This window comes from Colias philodice, chromosome 18, assembly GCF_061535455.1.
Source record: "Colias philodice isolate Cphi_HAF_F1 chromosome 18, ilColPhil1 Martin Lab GWU primary, whole genome shotgun sequence".
Taxonomy (NCBI): domain Eukaryota; kingdom Metazoa; phylum Arthropoda; class Insecta; order Lepidoptera; family Pieridae; genus Colias; species Colias philodice.
This window is the reverse complement of record NC_143103.1, coordinates 3,140,972-3,162,266: the sequence shown is the minus strand read 5'-3', so window position 1 is coordinate 3,162,266 and position 21,295 is coordinate 3,140,972.

The window sequence follows — 21,295 nt, the reverse complement described above, 5'->3', positions numbered from 1 at the left end:
ATACTTTAACTTTGAGCGTCTTGCGCGATGTATGCTACTTTGTTTATAAAACATGTTCACTTATATAACATTGCTATTCAAAAAGTATGGCAACTGTCCAAATATTAATAAGATGTATTTTAATTCATCTTAAGTTTTATGAAATTAAGAAAGCAGAAATAATATTATGATTATGATAATATTATGATAATGAAATAATATTATGTAAATTTAATTATTTTCGAAACTTTGCAGTTTTCCTTTTTTCCATTTCAAAGTGTTTCCTGTACTAAAAATCATTCTTAATTAAAATTTATATTATGACATAATGATCATAACGATAAGCCCATTTTTAAATAATAAAACGTAAAACTCTCAAGTTATCCCAAACGTCAATACCGAGAAAAAAAAATATCTACCATATTTCAAGTAAATTTTTTGAACATTATAGACACCCACATATTACATTATTATATTATCTACTTCGTACATTACTATTCCAAACGAATAACGTACATCCTCGCTAATTAGAATACCAGAATCATAAAACAAATCTGATAAGTCCTAACATTTGAGGTACAGCGTTTCAGCAACTTAATAAAAAAAAACATTGTAATCCAACAAAAGGCTCATATGTATCACCGGCATTAATTCCTTTTGGAGCGTGACTCTTTATTCATCGAGGACAATGAATCTAAAAATGTCAGAAATAATTCTGTGAGACACGCGGTATGAAAGCACATGTCCATTCCACCGCGACACGATTCGTAAGAAATCCAATAAGACAAGACTATTTATTTATATCTATTTGAACGGTAACAAGATTAAGTCAGTTTGTGTATGTGCGTGTCGGCTGAGCTGTGTTTTATGTAACATAAGTCTTAGGTCTTAGATGTGTACCTATGTAAAGTAATGTGAAGAGGTGTCGATGTTCTTAGCTGTTGTATTTAGTATTGACTTCAAATGTTAACAAGAGTACCTACGCAAGTAAAAATTTGTTACATAGGAATGTTAATGAAATAATTATTTTTTTACATGGAAAATTAATCCTTGTATTATAAATAATAATAACTTTTATAATAATATTTCTACATTCTTATTCATATTTGATTGTCTACGATATCATGCATAAAGTTTTACCTATTTCAAAGTTAATATTCCTATCTAAAAATCCTATACTAACATAATTGTCACTTATCATCCTACACTCAAACTATGACTCTCTAATATTTATCGTATCGTATCCCTACACGTTCTAAAACCAAAACCATATAAATAACGTATCGTCACACATTATATCCCGTCCAACAACGGGCACGGTTTCATCTCGCGTCTCCAACATCCGGGCGCAATTTGCCACAATGAGATGTTATCAATAGCGGATGACTTCCGATGGTGACCATCCACTTGCGACGGTCGTCACGGCTGGCTGTACCACCATTGGTCAGCCTTTCTAAATGCTTTCCACACCTATATTGTTATGTACCAATTTCGTAAAAATGGAAATTTATTGAATGTAGTTCCTATTCTTATATTGTTATCTTATATTATGTCCGTATTCCTATATATAATCCTATATAAGTATACTATATAGTAAAAATAAATTAATAATCATATTTTTATGGTTGTGGTTAAATTTTGATAGCACTGTAGCTTCTCAAACATTTCCTTGTTTATTTACGTTTTGATTCTAATAACGAAAAGCATAATTCAATAAAGTATCTATTTCGATAGATGAAACATTTCAATGCCACAGATAATAAACTAATAGAACAAAAGCCACCGAGTGTTTGCCAAGTTCCCACCCCTTGTTATTAAAAACGTTATGTTTCGTAATTCGGCCGAGCACGGAACAATTTCAATAATTACCACGTCATGAATAAGCAATGTGCTGTCAAACTGTGACCAAAATCACCGACCAGTGAGGGAATGTACAGGTAATGTAGTATATTGTTCGATGTTTTGGGTAAATGAGGAGGTACACGGAAACAAACGCTATAATAGGAACAAAGCTACACATTTACACAATCTGGCTAGTGAAGACGCTTCTCATAGTTTTTAATCTTCAATGTTATTACCTACCTATTAAGGAAACTGATCTAAGTGTATATAACTTTTAAAAGCTTGTTTTACTAATAAGAAAGTCAAACATGATTTATGAAATTATTTTTCTTTTGCCAAATGAGGCATAGATAGATATTCTAATTTCTAATTGTTCAGAAAATACTGGAATCATGGAAATTTCTTCAAGAAACTACTAGGTACTATACTTTCTATAAATGTTAAATATTATTTATAAAAGTTTCTATTAAAAATTAACAACGCCTACAACTTGCCATGTGTCCAGCTGATAATTATATTTTTATCAGAAATGCTAATGACCGTTCGTTTAAAGGACTTTTCTGAACTCGACTCGCAATATATTTTGTAACTGAGCAACAATTTAATGTAAACATTGATGACTTACATAAAATTTTAACTATCGAAATAAGAAAAGATTAAATAAACTTGGAATCTAGGTTTATTTAAGATCGTCAACATAATATTTCAGTAGATACCTAATTTCGTTAAGATTGTACTCGAAAAAATACCCATAACTATAAAAATCTATTATCAATTATCACATCAAATAAAAACCCTACAAACAGAATTATAATGTTATATTGTACCTATAGCTGTTACAAGGGCCCGTGTACCCTATAGACCTGTTGATATGCATCCATATCGCACTAGGGGTGACTTTCACCAAGTTATTCTACGCGTCTGAACATTTCTTATAGCCAAGACCTTTCTATGAGAAATGAGCGGTGAAACAATCGCGTTTTTCTTTAACCTGGCGCTGGTTTATTTTTTTTTACAGGATAATGAAGTAAGATATCATTTGTTTAATGTGTTCAAAGAAATGAAGAAAAATATTTTACAATCTATATACAGGGTGTCCCGCTGTTGGTATACTAAGCTCAAAGGAGGTTATAGTTTTGCATACGCTGAGTACGTAAAAAATAATTAAAAAATTCCAGACGCATTTTTTTTTCATATACTTAGATGAATTCTTAAAACTCTATGTGTACACCCATAACAAGCGAGCCGCCCAACTTTGCCACCAGCACGTGAGCTATCGTTTAAGATTATGTTTTCATAGATAAAATGCTCATATTAGAGAAGCGGTATATGCCGGCTGCGCGAAGCTAGAGAAGAAAACACGGATTTTCAGGAAAAATTTAGCAAAAAATTTTGGACGTAATTTTTTTTTAAAGTATTTTTTACGTGATCAGTGTATGCAAAACTACAAGTTCCTTCGCGCTTAGTATACCAATAGTGGGACACCCTGTATATAAAACTCAAAGGTGACTGATATAGTGATCTATCAACTCACAGCCCAAACCACTGGACATATCGGGCTGAAATTTGGCATGCAGGTAGATGTCATAACGTAGGCGCCCCCTAAGAAAGGATTTTAGAAAATTCATCCCCTAAAGGGGTAAAATAGGGAATGAAAACTTATACCATGAAAATTTATCTTTTCCACGCAAGCGAAGCTGCGGGGCTAGTTTATTATAAAAACTGAAAAACAGCTTCATAAGTCAGGCCCTTTCCTAATTTCTAACTAGTATTGTTCTATTTCCGTACCATGGTAATGTACTGGACACAGGGGTGAAACTCACTGAAACCTGTTAGTTTGACGATAATTTTATCGACAATCTGCAGCCCTCATACAAACCTGTGTTTAATTTGCCGTGACCCAGCGTCGTCTAATTTTTACGGAAATATTTCCCTTCCGTCTCCACGTCATTCCCATGCAATAAAACATAAGCGAATTACGAGAATTTAAACTAAAATGTTTTACGTTAATCTCATTTCGAGTTCATGCACGTAATCCTTGATTTTGAAGCGTGAAGATATTTTTATTCAGTTTAGTGTGGTGAAATTTGTTTGATCTAGGTAACTAGTGTTCATTGAGTTAATTTAATTAACTGATTAATTATTAGTAGGTAGTGCTGTGATGTGTTTAATGGATATTTTTATTTAGAAACTAAACAGAAATACTTATTTCTTGAACCTTCTCTACCTTATATGCCAATTTACCATTTGTCGAATAAGAATCTTAGTTGGGCTTTTTGACGCCCACCGCTGCAAGGCAAGGTACTCTAGGAATAAGCTCAATACCTAATGATTAGAAAATATTCTAGTTTACCATACGTTCTTTAATAATAAGTTCTAAATTCACATATTGCACTAAACAATGATGTTATCATTGCCATATGGCACCCTTTGGGTAGTGGTATTCGTGGGAAACACCCTCACAATGCCTTTACATGAACTGTAGTTTGACCATAAGTCACCGGTAATGATCAGCGGACCATGGTAGGGGCAAGATCTGACAGGTGTCTGATATTTTTGCTAGCTAAGTTTTATTATTAGACATTTGATAGAAAGAAAAATAGTAATTTTAATTTGAGGGTAATTCTGTTAGGTAGCTCTACATTAGATTTAAGTGTGTGAAAACAATGGAATTTTAAATATGTCAAATTTAAACTTGATTTTCAACTTATTATGTAACTTATGAAGAGTCTATAATATCAAAATACCACTGAAATATTATGTAGGTAGGTACTGCAATGTTTTTGTTTTTTATATTATATAGGTCCCTACAAGATTTTATAAATTATTTAGTTCTAACACAATTGGAGCAGCGAAAAAGTAAATACATATATGTATCTAAGGAAAACTTGTAGGATATCCAGAAGACCAAAATATAAACGTATTTTCCTGATTGATTTTATTTACATAATACTTAAAGCAACAAATATAAATATCTTATGTACGCAAATTAGGATTTTATGACGTCACCGAAAATTCGGTTGGGCAAATATAAGGTAGGTATTATATATAGGAAATAAGCGTTTGTATAATTTGTCGTAAAATTATTCATAAGCAGTAACAACATTAATAAAGTGAAGCTATTTTATCAGTCATGCGAGTAAAATAATTGTCTAGGCCTTGCATGTTTCAGTTGAGTTACTTTAAAAGCTAAATCATATAAATTTATAAAGAATAGAAAAAATTCGATCACGAGGCGGGACTCGAACCCGCATCCTTCGCGCCATTCCGGGGCGGATGCCTGACCAACTCAGCCACTCGTGACCCGCCAGAGCAATCGAATTTATTCTATTCTTTCAGTTTTTTATGTGTCTGAAGGGACACACCGCGCGCCATCTATTGAGATGATTAACAACCATTTCAACCAATATGAATTTTCTATTCTTTATAAATTTATATTTATAAAGCATTTGAATGCCATAAAACCAAAAATATAAATTCAACAAAAAAGGTCGTGTTCCATCGTTACAATATTGTATTCACTGAAAAGTGCTTCATATTGGTTGAAATGGTTGTTAATCATCTCAATAGATGGCGCGCGGTGTGTCCCTTCAGACACATAAAAAACTGAAAGAATAGAATAAATTCGATTGCTCTGGCGGGTCACGAGTGGCTGAGTTGGTCAGGCATCCGCCCCGGAATGGCGCGAAGGATGCGGGTTCGAGTCCCGCCTCGTGATCGAATTTTTTCTATTCTTTATAAATTTATATTTATAAAGCATTTGAATGCCATAAAACCAAAAATATAAATTCAACAAAAAAGGTCGTGTTCCATCGTTACAATATTGTATTCACTGAAAAGTGCTTCATATTGGTTGAAATGGTTGTTAATCATCTCAATAGATGGCGCGCGGTGTGTCCCTTCAGACACATAAAAAACTGAAAGAATAGAATAAATTCGATTGCTCTGGCGGGTCACGAGTGGCTGAGTTGGTCAGGCATCCGCCCCGGAATGGCGCGAAGGATGCGGGTTCGAGTCCCGCCTCGTGATCGAATTTTTTCTATTCTTTATAAATTTATATTTATAAAGCATTTGAATGCCATAAAACCAAAAATATAAATTCAAGCTAAATCATGTATATATGTCGACGTTATATATGTAGGATAATATACAGAAGCCGTTGTTCAGATTTGTATACATGGTGTTTATTAATTTAGTATCTTTTTGAGACATAAAGTGTTCTAGTCAAAAACAAGAGGACACGGGAAAAGGACCATTTGAACTATGACCAACTATAGGACCAACTATGAAATATTCAAGATAATATATCTGTCAGATTTATGATTCTAATTCTATAAATTTTAATAAATTAAATATTAAATCATATTAACGACTAGCTGTGTCCCGCGGTTTTACCCGCATTACTCCGCTCCTGTTGGTCTTAGCTTGATGATATATACAGGGTGTCCCACTATTGGTATACTAAGCGCGAAGGGACTTGTAGTTTTGCATGCACTGATCACGTAAAAAATACTTAAGTAAACAACAAAATTACGTCAGAAATTTTTTGCTAAATTTTTCCTGAAAATCCATGTTTTCTTCTCTAGCTTCGCGCAGCCGGCACATACCGTTTCGCTATGTGAGCATTTTGTCTATGAAAACACAATCTTAAACGATAGCTCACGTGCTGGGTTCAAAGTTGGGCGGGTTGCTTGTTATGGGTGTACACATAGAGTTTTAAGAATTCATCTATTTGAAAAAAAATGCGTCTGGAATTTTATAAGTATTTTTTACGAACTCAGCGTATGCAAAACTATAACCTCTTTTCTTCCTCTTTCTTCTCGCCTTTTGGGCAAATTATGCTTTTGTATTTCTACTTCTTTTTGCATACTATTGTTTTCTCATATTTTGTTCAATAAAGAATTATAAATAAATAAATAAATAAATAAACCTCCTTTGAGCTTAGTATACCAAAAGTGGGACACCCTGTATATGTAGCCTATAGCTTTCCTCGATAGATGAGCTATCTAACACCGAAATAATTTTTCAAGTGCGACCAGTAGTTCTTGAGATTAGCGCGTTCAAACAAAAACAAACTCTTCAGCTTTATAATATTTGTATGGATATATGGTAGATACTTATAACCTAGTTAAATTCAATAAAGAATCTTATCTCATGTATAAAATAGAGAAGTGGGCGTTTATAATTCATATCTAATGTTGACGCAAGCCAATGACTATGTTACTGATAAAGTCACATCTGTTGTCTTTCTACGTTTATTATTTGCAGAAAACTTTGATATTATTGTTATTGCGTACTATTATTACTATATTATTAAACGTATAAACAACTTTTCCTCCCCAAATAAGGTAAGCAAATATCTAAACAACTTTTAAATAATTCCTTAAATATAATTAATGATCTCAGATCAAGAAAATATTAACTGCCTTCATATCACATAACGAGTAACAACGTCAAAATGTTTCATTGTTAAAATCTTATGTAACTACAGGAAAAATGTAATCTTATTAATTGAGACTGAAAAATACGCATCAGAATAGACTTATGAAGCGTTTTAATTTTTTACCATACTTAATGGCCCTACATAAAAAAAGTAAATAGGACGCTGTCTTTAATTTCCTCGTCTATATTGTAATAAAAATATTGTGGTTCAGTTATGTCCACTAAAGGGTGAAGCAAGCAATCAACATGTATAACTTATGAGGCTCGGATGGCGTGCTTTCTGAGCCATTACTGCTTCTATGAAAAAGGACATTTCGACCTTATCAGTGGATATCACGAGAATAAAAACTAGCGATAAGATCGCGGTGGGTGGTGCGATCGGTTTATCGATGTCGATAGTTTGTTGAGTGATTTTATGGAACAACATGTGCGATTTCGTAAGTTGATACGCTTCAGTAATGAGAAAATTATCTCTCAGATTAATATTGTTATGGGGCGAGTCATAAAAGTATTTACTGTTTTGTTAAATAACAGTAGGTAATGGAAGGTTTTAACATCTTTAATTCATCCTTTTCTGAATTTGGTTTTAAAGTATTTCCTACACATTGACATGGAAAATCGTGAACAAATTGAGATTATAAAATCATTATAATTGCAACTATGTGTGATTTTTGATGATAATTAAAATACATAATTATCCGCGCATAATGATCCATAAAAATAATATATAATATTATGATCTAAAGCCTAGTGTTTTAAAATTGACAGGAAAACAAACCAAAACAACTACATATTGTCAAAAAAGCCTGGTGGTTTAAATTACCCAATTCACAGAAAAACACAACAACACTTACGCAATTAAAAAAAACAATCTATCGACACAGCACATCACTACCGAAGTACGATGGAAGACAGGCACTTATTAGTCGTCATTATCTACCGCGGTATCGCCGTGACATATGGCCAATATCGGACACGAGCATATCTGCCGTGTCATGCGAGAACTGGCCCCTTTGTGTTGAAAAACCTTAATTATCCTTTGTTCGAATGTCGTACATGCGAGGAACATTTGCTAATATCTAACGAATGCTGAATGAAGGCTGGAGAAAAATGAACGTCGGTTGTAATAGCGTAATGTAGATGTACCCAAATACGCGTCGGTTGTTGTACGCATGTAGATGTACCAAAATTCACGATAAGCACAGAAAAATAAGCAGTTACTATTAAATGGTAAACCAGTAAATTTTGTTAATTAACTTCACTTTTAAAACGCACACGCACTATGAAAAGTTGTTTTCTTATCAATTTTATTTAATCGATTCGATAGAATGAAATTGCTCATAAAATTCTTAACACAAACTGTACTATGGCGTGGTTAGTCAAGGAAAAACATTAAAAAAGTCAGTCATTACTTTTGGTATACCGTATAAGTGAGATTCTGAAATTCTGACCCGAAAATACGTAGCCACAATTTAGTCATTTAAACAATCAGTTGTGTTATTTCAATATATTCACGTATTAAAACCTTTTAAAACTCCTATAAAATAAAGTATTACGTAAATTTTATTAAATTAGCACTAGAAAACAATAATTAGGTTTATCCTATAAATACTAATCCTCGGATTACATGGCTTGATTCAGACTAAAGTAAGCTAATCTGAAAGTGACTTATGAGAAGTCAATTAAGCTAATTAAAATGTATTTTAGCTTGGCAATAGAGTGTAGAGTGTAGATATATTAATTTTAATATTGATCACTTTTTCACTTCTTTTTACTTCATATTTATGAAGAAAACTAGTTCTTAATATTGAATCTTCATAATACGGTGTGGTTACAATTAAAATAATTAAAATTAATTTGCGGAGTAAGGATTACCTTTTAATATTTCAATGACGACTTAATAACACGTTTTTTTCCTACTTACTATACTTATTTTACAGGAAAATAGCACAGAAAATTGCAAAATGAAAGGTTGACATTTTTTATAAAAGTTTACTAGGTTCGGGTAGAGCCTGATAAACAGTATTTTTTGTGATTGTTTTTTTTACATTTTTTTCTCCATATTTGCATTTCGTTAACACATATTTTCAATTAAATTAATAAACAAACACTTTTTTCCTATAAAAACCTGCATAATAACTTAGAAATCGCACACATTATTCACTTGCTGACGTCATAACTAACCTCAAAACCTCCTTATATGAATTTCATCTTTCTACACACCTTATGCCTATGATAGACAAGATACATAATATATATTATGTCAAAGCGATATTGATTTTTATAATATAATGAATAATGTCTTCAAGCTCAGTGAGTATGGCGGAACGGGCGATCAGTGGTCCGTCATTTTAATCCCGTTCCACATATGAACAGCTACTTTGATAGTTCGTAAAGATTATATAACTTATTAATAATATTATAACCTAGAGAATATGTTAAGGGTAAACGACTTTTTACCCGATATATCTCCCAGCTATTTCTATTTTAAAACGACACAGAAGCTGGTACATAAGTAATAAAATGTGACAGTAAAAATAGTTTTGATTCGATAAAACCTTAGACATTTATCTTTAAACTAGCTGTGTCCTGCGGTTTTACCCACAGTGCTCCATTCCTGTAAGTGTAAGCGTGATGACATATAGCCTATAGCCTTCCTCGATAAATGGGCTATCTAACACCGAAAGAATTTTTCAAATCGTACCAGTAGTTCCTGAGATTAGCGCGTTCAAACAAACAAACAAACTCTTCAGCTTTATAATATTAGTATAGATTACCTATCTATCAATATATACTATTTTGAGAATAGACCTGATATAAGTCTCACATAGGTACCTTTATTTCAAATTATGTTTAATCCTGTTTTAGGCCGAAGGCACACCCCGGACACTCCATACAAAATTATCGTTTTGACAGTCACACTGTAGAGACTGCAAATATGTGTGTTAACGCTTTATGGTTGGCACATTTGTGACTAGCGTAAAAAAAAATCGCGTTTTTCTGATGAAATACATCCGTAAACAGCACAATATCTAACCATTTTCAACGAAAAACGATAATCACAAATCCAAAATAATAAAATTACTTTAAGTCAATTTGATTAATGTTGTCAATCTTCGTTGCGTATCGTCCCTGTAGAAAAATGTGGACCATTTTATGACTGATCGTGCGGGGTGAGGTAAGTGTTTAATTTTGGCGGGAGGCGGAGAGTGTCAGTTCTGTAGCGTTTAGCTACTATTATGTATTCTGTGCCGAAAGTTAAATCAAAACCATTTATTATGACGTCGGTACATTCCACGAAGCATGCACAATGCACATACATTCTTATCAAAATTTAATTGTATAATTTGTATTTATTAAATTTTCCTTAGAAACGCACATCACTCACGTATAAGGATACTTACTGTAAATTTAAATGATTACTTATAATACCTATAACATTTTATTTTTAAATATTATAATTAATACCAAATTTGTAAGTAAAGATTAAAGTAATTTAGTTTGAATTTTCCTATAGCACAAGTAAAATATAATAAATGAAATAATAATTCCTTGTGCACAGTTATTGTCATATTTTCGAGAAAGATATCATGTATTTAAGTTTTAACTATTATTTTTAATGATACAAAATATCATTAAAAATAAATTAACTAAAACAAACTTTAAAACTATTTATGATAAATTATAAAGTGATGATAATAGATATTATAATTATATACTATATTTGTATGGAACACGAGCACAATGAACGAAAATACAACATAAACGAAACGTATTCGAAATCTTCATTACATTACAATCACAAGTGGCATCCCTTTAAGAGCAATTAAAAAAAATATGAAATACACAAAGCGATAAAGTATCTAAGTAATCTGAATTACCTAGTTGGTAGAAATGTGGATTTCACGTTAAAAGAGATACAGTAATGAAATTTTAATTTAACATTTTGTACACAAGATATGTCCAAATAAAAATTGAATAGAAATTATTTCAATACGATTTTCTGTCGAGCGAAATTATCTTATTTTATATCAAAAGGGGTCTATAAAAAGGACGATTCATACAATAGGATTTTTTATTAAGTTCAATTTTTAAACTTTTTATTTTTTAAGTTGAAAACGGCATAAGTTTTCCGAGTTCCATTGACAATACTGGAAAACCCACTAGAAAATGTTAAAACACATTACCCTACTAATATTTTAATAGATATAAAAATCAACTATATTTTTCGGGTTCGCTGTATTTTAAATGTTTGTTTTAAATTTGGTTGGCGTATCTCATTGAAATGTGGTAAATGAAATATAGCATCTCTTGTGGGTTTTGGGCCGGCTATCATTTGGAGATTGTTTTGAAGGAAAACAATGTTTTATCAACAATGAATAGCACGCTTCCGTCCAAGTTTTTACGCTCATTAGGGAATTAATACATTAATTTTACGGTTCAACTTTGAAGAATAATTTTTGTCGTTTCCTCTTGATAAGAAATACGAGTGTTTTTGTTCGACTTTTGTGTGTGGTCGATAATGATATTCACTGTTTGTTTATGTTTCTTTATATTACAAAAGAAAAATAGAGATTAGAATGACATTTTTATACAAAAAAATCATAGATACTCTAACCATTACTCTATGGCTATGTATAGAACAGTTTCAAGCAATCACGGTCGTTCAACTGGCATAATTACATTCAATTAGAGCCATAAATGTTGTTTATGTGCAATCACACACACAATTGCTTGGCTGATCGGAGACGGGCAGTCAAAACATCTGAACAAGTTTACTTCCAGCTTAACTATCGTCAAATTGTCCCTTCCTCTACTGTTGCAGGCGTTGGTCACACATTCATATTTTAAGCTGAGTACACATTGACATTTAATTATTTTTTAATCATAGTATATTTGTTTGTATATAAACTATATACATTTTATTATTACTTATTGGATTAGATAACCGAATTTGGATATCTTACAATTTATAATTTCATGAATAAAGTTAAGAAATTTGTAAATACACTCTTATCTTAAAGAGATAAAATTTTGTTTATAAATAAATAAACAATGAAAAGAAAGTCTTAAACCTTAGTTTACCAACCATTTGGTCATTTTAAATCCCATAGATAATAATCCCATATAGACATCTCATGCATGCCGTCAAAATATAAAAACAACAAGCAGTCAAATCGCTCGCTGACAAAAACAAAAGTCTATTGTTTTTTTAACACTCCTAAATAAGGCATGTATTTTGGTGCTAATTATTAACAATAGTAAATAGAATTAGGGTAAAATACAAGTAGTAAACATCAATAATTCTCACTGAATTTTTGGGCTAACAAATTCCTCTGTCAACACTTTACCTTGTAATAAATTAAATTTAATATCGGCCGTGCTGTGAAAAATATCAAATTGCTTTTTGATTTTCAACGCGTGTTAAAACTGGCGTCGTGTTTATTTTATGAATCTTTAAAGAGATACCAATATTTTTTGTATTCGGTAATTTGCTTCGTCACTGGATAATAATTTATCAAAATGTGTGTTATTGTTTCTTTTTTATATACAAAACCACATAATAATTATTTTATTATTGCAAAACATTTATGAGATACAGAAAAAAAATGTTGTGTGGTTTTATGAAACCACGGAAAAGTGAAACTGTTCGAACGGTTCCGAACACTGCTTTGTGTAGCGCATGTCGCGTGACGGTCGACGGTCGGTAGGTATACCTACTCGGCAGCCGCGATACACGCGACATGCGCTACACAGACCAAAAAGTTTGAGACGATGTAATAAAAGTTTCACTTTAAAAATTAAATATAATTTACTTTTTTCACTTCCTTTAAAATTATGTCTCTTAAAATTCTCTCAAATTCTGCAAACTATAAATAGCTCGATAATACCAACAACAGTCATATAATAAACCTTAATCCCTATAAATAAGAACCTATCTGCCTATCTCAAAACTATGATTAATATACTTAATACATCAAATAGTTGAAATAATAATCATGCGTGATGCGTGTACCCTAACCCCAAACGCGTAGATTGAGTGGAGTTCCGACGCAAACGGTGCGCGTACAAGATTATTTCCTCGTTATCTCGTCAATTGAGCCGGTCTTGGCCCGGCCCGGGACTGGGGCAATCGTCCAATTTAGCCACAACCTGTGCTCATATCACTACAATTATTCAGATAAAAGGACAATCTTTTGAGCGAATAAGTAAATAAGTAGTTTGCAAATAATTAGACATTATCAACGTCATTATCAAAGAAAGAAAAAAAAGTTTTCATTTAATTACTTATAAAAAAGACGTAGGTTGCAGAAACTAATTAGAATGGATATTTAGAAATTAAAAAGCTAAACAAACAGAATCCTAAACGAATGATGTCAGAAATAACAATAAAAATGTAGAGCTACGAAGTTAAAGTTTATCAAAGAATATTCTAGACAAACCTGAATTAAAGCAACAACATTAAAACAAGAAACTATCTAGATGATCATATAACGCAACGGTTCAGTTGTTTTGAATCTACGTATTAGAGGAGTGTCCAAATGACATCTTGAGGCCAAAAAGACTCCTGGCCACCGGCCAAAGTAAGTCTGCATCAGGTCTGCAAGATACATTGCTGGGGAGATAATCTAACTGAACACATGTTACGTAACTTCTGTAATATACGCGGAAGTTTTATAGAAACAGCAATGTATTGAGGACTGACGCTATTTGATATAGACATAAAAATTCGGTATTACTACATCGGTATTACACTTTCTACCAAGAACGACAACCTTGTGGAACGATTTGCCATCCTCAGTGTTCCCAAACGGATTCGACACGGAGACCTTCAAGAAAAGGGCATATTTGTACCTCAAAGGCCGGCAACACATTCGCGGTGGCCCTAACATCGCGAATGCTTATGGGCGGCGGGCATCACTTTCCATCAGGTGACCCGCCAGCTCGTGTGCCTGCTTAAGCGATAAAAAAAAAAAAAAAAAAAAAAAAAAAAATTACTAGATGCCATAAATTATTTAATGAATAGCTGTTTTCGTGATTCCAGTAACAACGCAAAATGAAGAAACGTTAAACGGTAAAACATTTAACGTAAAATACATTATTGTTATTCTAAAGACATTTGCTTTCTTTCCTATTCAGATAGCTGAAGGCAACGGCAAACAAACTGACAGCGACCATATCTCAGCCAAGTTAGCTGAAACACAAAGCCGTGTGTCCCGTAGACTTCGGTTATGAATGGGCTCAGCAAAACTCAGTAACCAACTGCATGCATATGTAACGCCGTGTAAGTTTGCAGTTTTAATGCCGCTTGTTCGTAAGTGTAATGTGAAGTAATAAAGGCTCTGCCTTGGGCATATTTACTGCAAGGATTCTTCGCTGAGGACTTTAAATGCTTAGAGCGTTTGTTGACTTGTTCTAATGCATATTGTTTTGAAAACACGTTCCTGTTTTCGTATTAGTAGGTTATTATATCACAGAAAGTATGATAAAGTCATCTTGCAATTAAAGATTTGTTTAGGGACCATACAATTCTCAATGACCAAGAAATAAATGAAATTCTTCTTAATAAGACGGCATAAACAATTAGTCAGAACGGCGCCAAAGAGCCACTTAACACACATCCAGGCCATCAATCCGCGAACCGGAACTTAGTCACTCTTGTCCCAATTAAAAGCGAAGACACTGTAGGATGTAACAAAGGTTAAATCCATATTGTATCCTCGCACACTTCCTACTTAAACGCGTTAATTGTTTGTGTTCGTACAAATATAGCGCGAACAATTGTGGCCAATTGAATGTTTCGTAATCATGTCTTTTCCAGTGACGTAAGAATATGCTCTGATTAATCTACTATATAAAAATAAGTCGGGTTTTCCTTCCTGACGCTTTAACTCCAGATCGCACGAACCGATTTCTACGGTTTTGCATTCGTTGCAAAAGTCTCGGTCTCCGTGAGGTTTATAGCAAAGAAAAGGTGTCTCTGGTGGCGAAACGGAGTTCGCCCGGTACTCGGATATATTTACAGAATTCGGATAACCGATGTTTTAAACTATGAATCAGCATAGTCAGTTTCTTTGGCTAAGATATCCATCATAATCAGCTGTAATAACGAGGTCACATACAATTACAACGCGTCTAGAGATGTATACAAAACTATAGCAAGCGCAATGTAAATTGAATGCAATACAGTAAAGAGGATATACTCTTAATGAGTGATTTAGCAAGACAGAGGCATTACGGCTTCCGTTAGGATGCATATAAGTTTGCCTATAGCATCAGCTGTGAAGAAAAATATGAACTGGATTAGATTTACACGTAATATTAGTAATGAGTTAATAATTAGTTTAAGAGAATACGCTAATGAATTGTCCAAATGATACAGTTTTATTAATATATTTAGGAAAATCAATAAATGCGGCACTTTAAGTGGCACTTATTAGTACTAATGAGCATCTGAATTTCAAAAGTTCCGTATTACTAGCCGGGTGTGAATCTCATAAGATTCCAAATGAGATTTTCAGATAGTAGTTAGAAGGTTTCTAATTGCGAGAATTCTTAATGCAAAATCTTCGTAATGTTCTCAAGTCAGCCACACATAAATAATTAATGGCATTAAAATAGACCAAGTTTATCCACGTCTTCGTTGCAAATTGAATTATTTATTCAGTTAGCTCTTAGTGAAGCAACCTCCATTCCTTTCTTTTCTAGGCCAATAGGTACTTAAGTCGTTTAAAATTCTTATATTTTTAAGTTTTATTTTTACTCGCGGCTATAAATTTTTATTGAGGTTGAAGTTTTTCAATTTAAGGATTATCGGAATGCTTTATCCAATGTTAGGTGTATAATTAAGAGAGTTTTCGTATTGCAAATTATGAAGAATATAATCTAGGAAGAGTTTTATGAATGGCCTCAATATTCGATCCACAAAAAATATAAGTTAAAAACGATAACCTAATAACAGCACCTTATAAATATTTGGCCGTCATATAAATTTAGCCCTCATTATTTATAAAATTATAAAGGGATACATGACCTTTTTAAGGGATTTCTCCAACATTGTTGGTCAACTAGTTGGCCAACTAATCGCCCGATCCCACTTCCGTTGCGCAAATACAGCTAGGTGCGTCGCGTAAATTAATTAGAACACATGTTTTTCAGTTTCATGAGAGAAATGACTAACACGTCTAATTGTCTCCATTTGACTTAATAACTGTTTTATTGTTCTTTCCGTGCTCGTGCAGTTATTTACGTCGCATCTGTAAAATATATCATAGCTCGTGTAGAAGTAATTTATAACAATATTTGGTATCTCTATAATTATTTTAATTATTAATAATTACGAGTATAAACCACTGTAAGTAATTGCTTGATCTTCAAACAGATAAACATCTGGAAATCTAAATCAAAGTTTTTGGTTCACGCTAATTGCTAATACTCGCACCTGCACTTATGAGTTATGTCGTATACGTTTTAATTTCTTCAATGATATGTATATTAATTATACTAATTTGAAATGCGATGTCTTTCATAACTCCATTGAATTTATTTATATCATACGGGTTACTTAAGTTTCTTTTGAATTTTTCTTACAAATCAAGCACATCATTAACACGAAGTACGGTGACAAACTTTGTTTATGGCTGAATGAGGTTTCTTACATTTCTCCTTGCTCTGAATTCTAATTAAGCGAGTTATTTTTAGTCAAGAAACGAGCAATGTATAAAGAGCAAAAAAATAAGTTTAAGAAACTTATGCGTTGTTTTAGTCGTATTGTTTAAAGACTTTGTTTCCAATGCTGGCTCGATAGTTTGACACATTCTAAATTATTATTGTAACTTTTCTTTTTATTTCCCATTCGTAACAAAATATTATAATAGATAGTTAATTCTTTCGAGTTCGATTGTTCGAAAACCGAAAAGATTTCAGAACTACCTTATCCTACAAGATATTAAAACTTTATAAAGCATAAAATCTCTCACATTTATATGATTTTATAAAACACAAAACTGATACAGTGCAAAATAAGCCCTAAACTGAAGCTATCGAAGAAACTTTAACAATTTGGCTAAATTATAAAGATGCTTCTAACATTTCAAATGCAGTCTAAGTAACATGTCTGAAAAGTTTACAAACAGCGCTTATCTGAGATCACAATTGCCTAGTGCTACAGTTTAAGTGCTAGACAAGATAAGATCCTTTAGTGTTTATTTCGTTAATTCCTTTAGGCTGAATACAGATGGACTAGTGTTCTAATGTTTTTGGTATTAGAGCTCAGGTTTCTTTTGTTGATTTTGAAAAACAAGTGGTATTTTAATTGAATAGGTACGTGAATTTAGTTTTTTAAATACATTTCAGTATCCTTTTTAGCGTACCGAGTCATAAATATGATAGACTACATAAACATAAATATGATAGAGTCTCATAAACACCATAATTATACCTAACTATCTTCCTTACCATACCTTCTGCATTTATTCAAGCTGTATTCCAAACACACTCGACTGTATATTAAAAACATTTTCCATTCTCAAGTATGAAAGACATTCCAAATGAATGCATCCACCACTTAAATAGTGCGTTCACGTAATAAAAATGCGCATCTTAAGACAAGGGAGTGAAGTGTGAGCCCCGAGGCGGACTCAAAGAGCGGGAAATTCAGTTCATTACCGTCTTACTGCCTCCTTGTGGCTAGTGCAGTCCCTTACGGATGTATCGATATCGATAAATTTTTTAACGTTTTTTATAGATAGTTTTTTTTTAAATAGAAATAGACTCTTTGTGTTCCATTATGTAGAGCCCAATAATTGTTTTGGATTTTCTAGGTTATTATACCAAAATAGAAGAGTAAATCAAATGAGATCATAATTAAAATGAGCTTTAAACTAAGAGTGGTTTTAAAATTTTTAAGCCTATTTGAAAACGGAACAGAACAGACAATAGAAATGCATTTTTATAAAAATAATTAACAAGAAGTCTAAAACAAAACACAACAATCTCATTGACAACGCGAAGTGAAATAAAAAAAGAGGAACATCACAAAAGATGTCGCCGCCTTATATCAACCGTGAAGAACGCGGCGGTGGAAAGAAAAAAAAATAATTACTCAAAATAAATTTCAACGTTCCGCCATTGCGGAGTCACTCGAACTATCATTGCATAGCGAGCGGAACAAACTACCGCCAAGTGTGTCGATTTCCAACGTCCTCGAGTATAAAAAAAAATATTCTCGAGTCGCAAGTTCAGTGGGGATGGGGAGGCCTCCCGCAGACCTCCTTACGGACAAAAAGAATGAATAGATCCGCCCCTTACCGAATACACCGAGCGGTATAATTCATACTTAGGAAAGAACAAGGAGTTGACATAGACTGTTTTTTTATCGATGTGCTTAGCTGCGGAGGTTTTTTAATTTCACACTTGCTTCGCTCTTGAGACAAAGGTTTCTTGGGATTAAGACGATTGTCTGTTAAGCGAGCTTTTATCTCTGAGAATCTTTCCTATTTTTAATAAATTGTGCTTCATTGTTCAGCGTACTCGGAACCATTTCTTTGTAATGTATTGCAAAAATTGGCTATTTGTGACGGAAAATAAAAATGTAGAAAATATATATTCTTATCTTGATTAGTATTTAACTAAAATTGAATGGATACGAAATCGAATGTCAGATTAGTTCTTAAATTTAATTTAGTGGCTCCTTTGACTATCCTAGACTACATTTATACACTAGTGACTAGACTATATATATATATAATATAGGTACTAGACTATATTTGTTCAACGAAGGTAAAAAAATAATAATATATTGCGTCTCTAACCCATTCACTGACAATAAATTACATAATAGACAAAGAAGATGGAGACAGACAATAGGAAAAACTACGTTAAGCTCGTTTAATCCGTCATTTTCTTGAGCGCACTGTTAATGCACATGAATTACGATCTTAAACGTAATGCATTTAGCGTGTATTTTCCTATTCAGTGCAAATGTGTAAATTATAAGATAAGCTTTATCTTTGTCATACTAATGACAATTAACTGTTGTATAAGAACTTTCTTAATTGCTCATCATTTTATTAGATCTTTGCTATTACCGCATTGGGAAAATGGTCTCATCACTTATCTATTAATCGTAATACGTTTTAATCAATTATGTTTTGTCCTTTCACTATATTATTTTACATTTATAATAATTAGTTGCATTCATTTACTCATTTAGCAAACATAATTGGTATACTACACCACAAAATATTCCCCTGAAAAGACAACAGAAATTTAATGTCATATCAACAAAATATATGGAATGCAGCCATGCGTTTTACATCGTATAGTTTACGCACTGACCAGTAATTCATCCTTTCATCGCTCAGAAGCATCGGAAGTTAAGATACATCGGTTGGCACGTATAATTTTTTCCACTCGCAATTCACCCCCACCCCCCTACTCCAACCCTTGCGTCTGTCAATCTTAACTACAAGGCGGGTTGCTACAGGGTTCAGTAGTGGGCCTACATTTTTTTATTTTTTTAATAGGAGCCGGTATTTCTGAGAATCGATGCTCTGAGCGAGACTTCGCAATAGTTATTCAAGTACCTGTGCGTTGATGGTTTAAGTATTTTTCTTTAAAGGGAGATATCGTGTTCGTAAATTGATGGTGAGGATTTTTAATTATGTAAATTTGAGAACGGATACCTCGTTTCATCTTTTTCTTTGGGTTTAATTGATGATTTAAATATGCTTTTGGGGAGTGTTGTTAATGGATAGTTTTTGAATGACTGAATCAGCAGAATATGTCGAGACTCGAGAGAAACTTTTTTATTTTAATTTGTCATCATAACTTATTTAATTAATTCTTATAAACTTGCAGTTCATTGAAGTATAATCAAATATAAAGTTAAATAAAAATACTTAAAAGAAGTAGGTACTTCATATAAAAAACCCTGTCCGTGAACTACATTGAAAATTCACACGAGCACAAACATTTAAAAATAGGTTACGACGTTATAGTTTATACGTAACATATCTTGACGCGTTCGATCTCCAAATGAAGCAAATAATAGTCTCCAACTAAACGTTTAAGTTTAAGTTATTTATTTAGCTTAAACACAAGTAAAAGTTATTTACTAAGCTTATCGAAGCTATATCTATTAGGCATTATCTTTCGAAGGGGGTGTTAAAAATCGACGAAGACACCCTTGGCGGGTAATCACGGCATTGTGGCTGATAGCTCAAATGGCAAGACCAGACAGGCCAGGGGGAAGAAATAAAAAATATCCTCAAGCATACACGCATAAGTAGGCGCGTGTTGCGGCGCAAGTGCAGATTGAAGACATTTTGTACAGTGCCCGTAATTTGATTGCGATATTTGAGATAGGTATGAATACTGAATAATTAATATATTTCTTAATTAACTGGGTGAAAGCAAAAACAATAATACATTTTTCCTTAAATTAGACTAGAGGCATGTTTGTAGCTGTTAAATTACGTTTATAACATTTATATTTCATAATTAGTGTGATAATCTTTTTGTGCGTGTAAAATTTTCTAACGATTAACAAGAACATTCAAAATTAAATCTGTTCATTTAACTATAAAATTATTAAATAACCAAATCTTTAAATCATTGTATAACTTTTACTTTCAAATCTTCATTTTAAATGGATGTCAATATCAAAACCGCCTAAATGCACTCGCCATAGCGGCAGCGCTCAACTCAAGATGCATCAGCGAAGGGGTCCCCTACGTACCACTACGCTGTACAAACTTACAACAGATAAGGGTCTCAAGTACCCCCCAAAAGGGGTAAGACGGCTCCCCAAGTCTACCTAGACTTTAGTGGAAGAAAAAATAATGGCAGAAAGGGACGGCGATAACCAATCTAGCCTCCGCGTTCGTCTGTGGTTGACTAGACCCTTTACAATTTAAGGTGCGTTCAATTTATCTTCACTGCATATAGATATATAGACGTTCCTAGGTACCGTTGTTTTTGTTGGATTCTAGGGCAGCCGAACAATACCTTTGATTAAAATATTCAAATT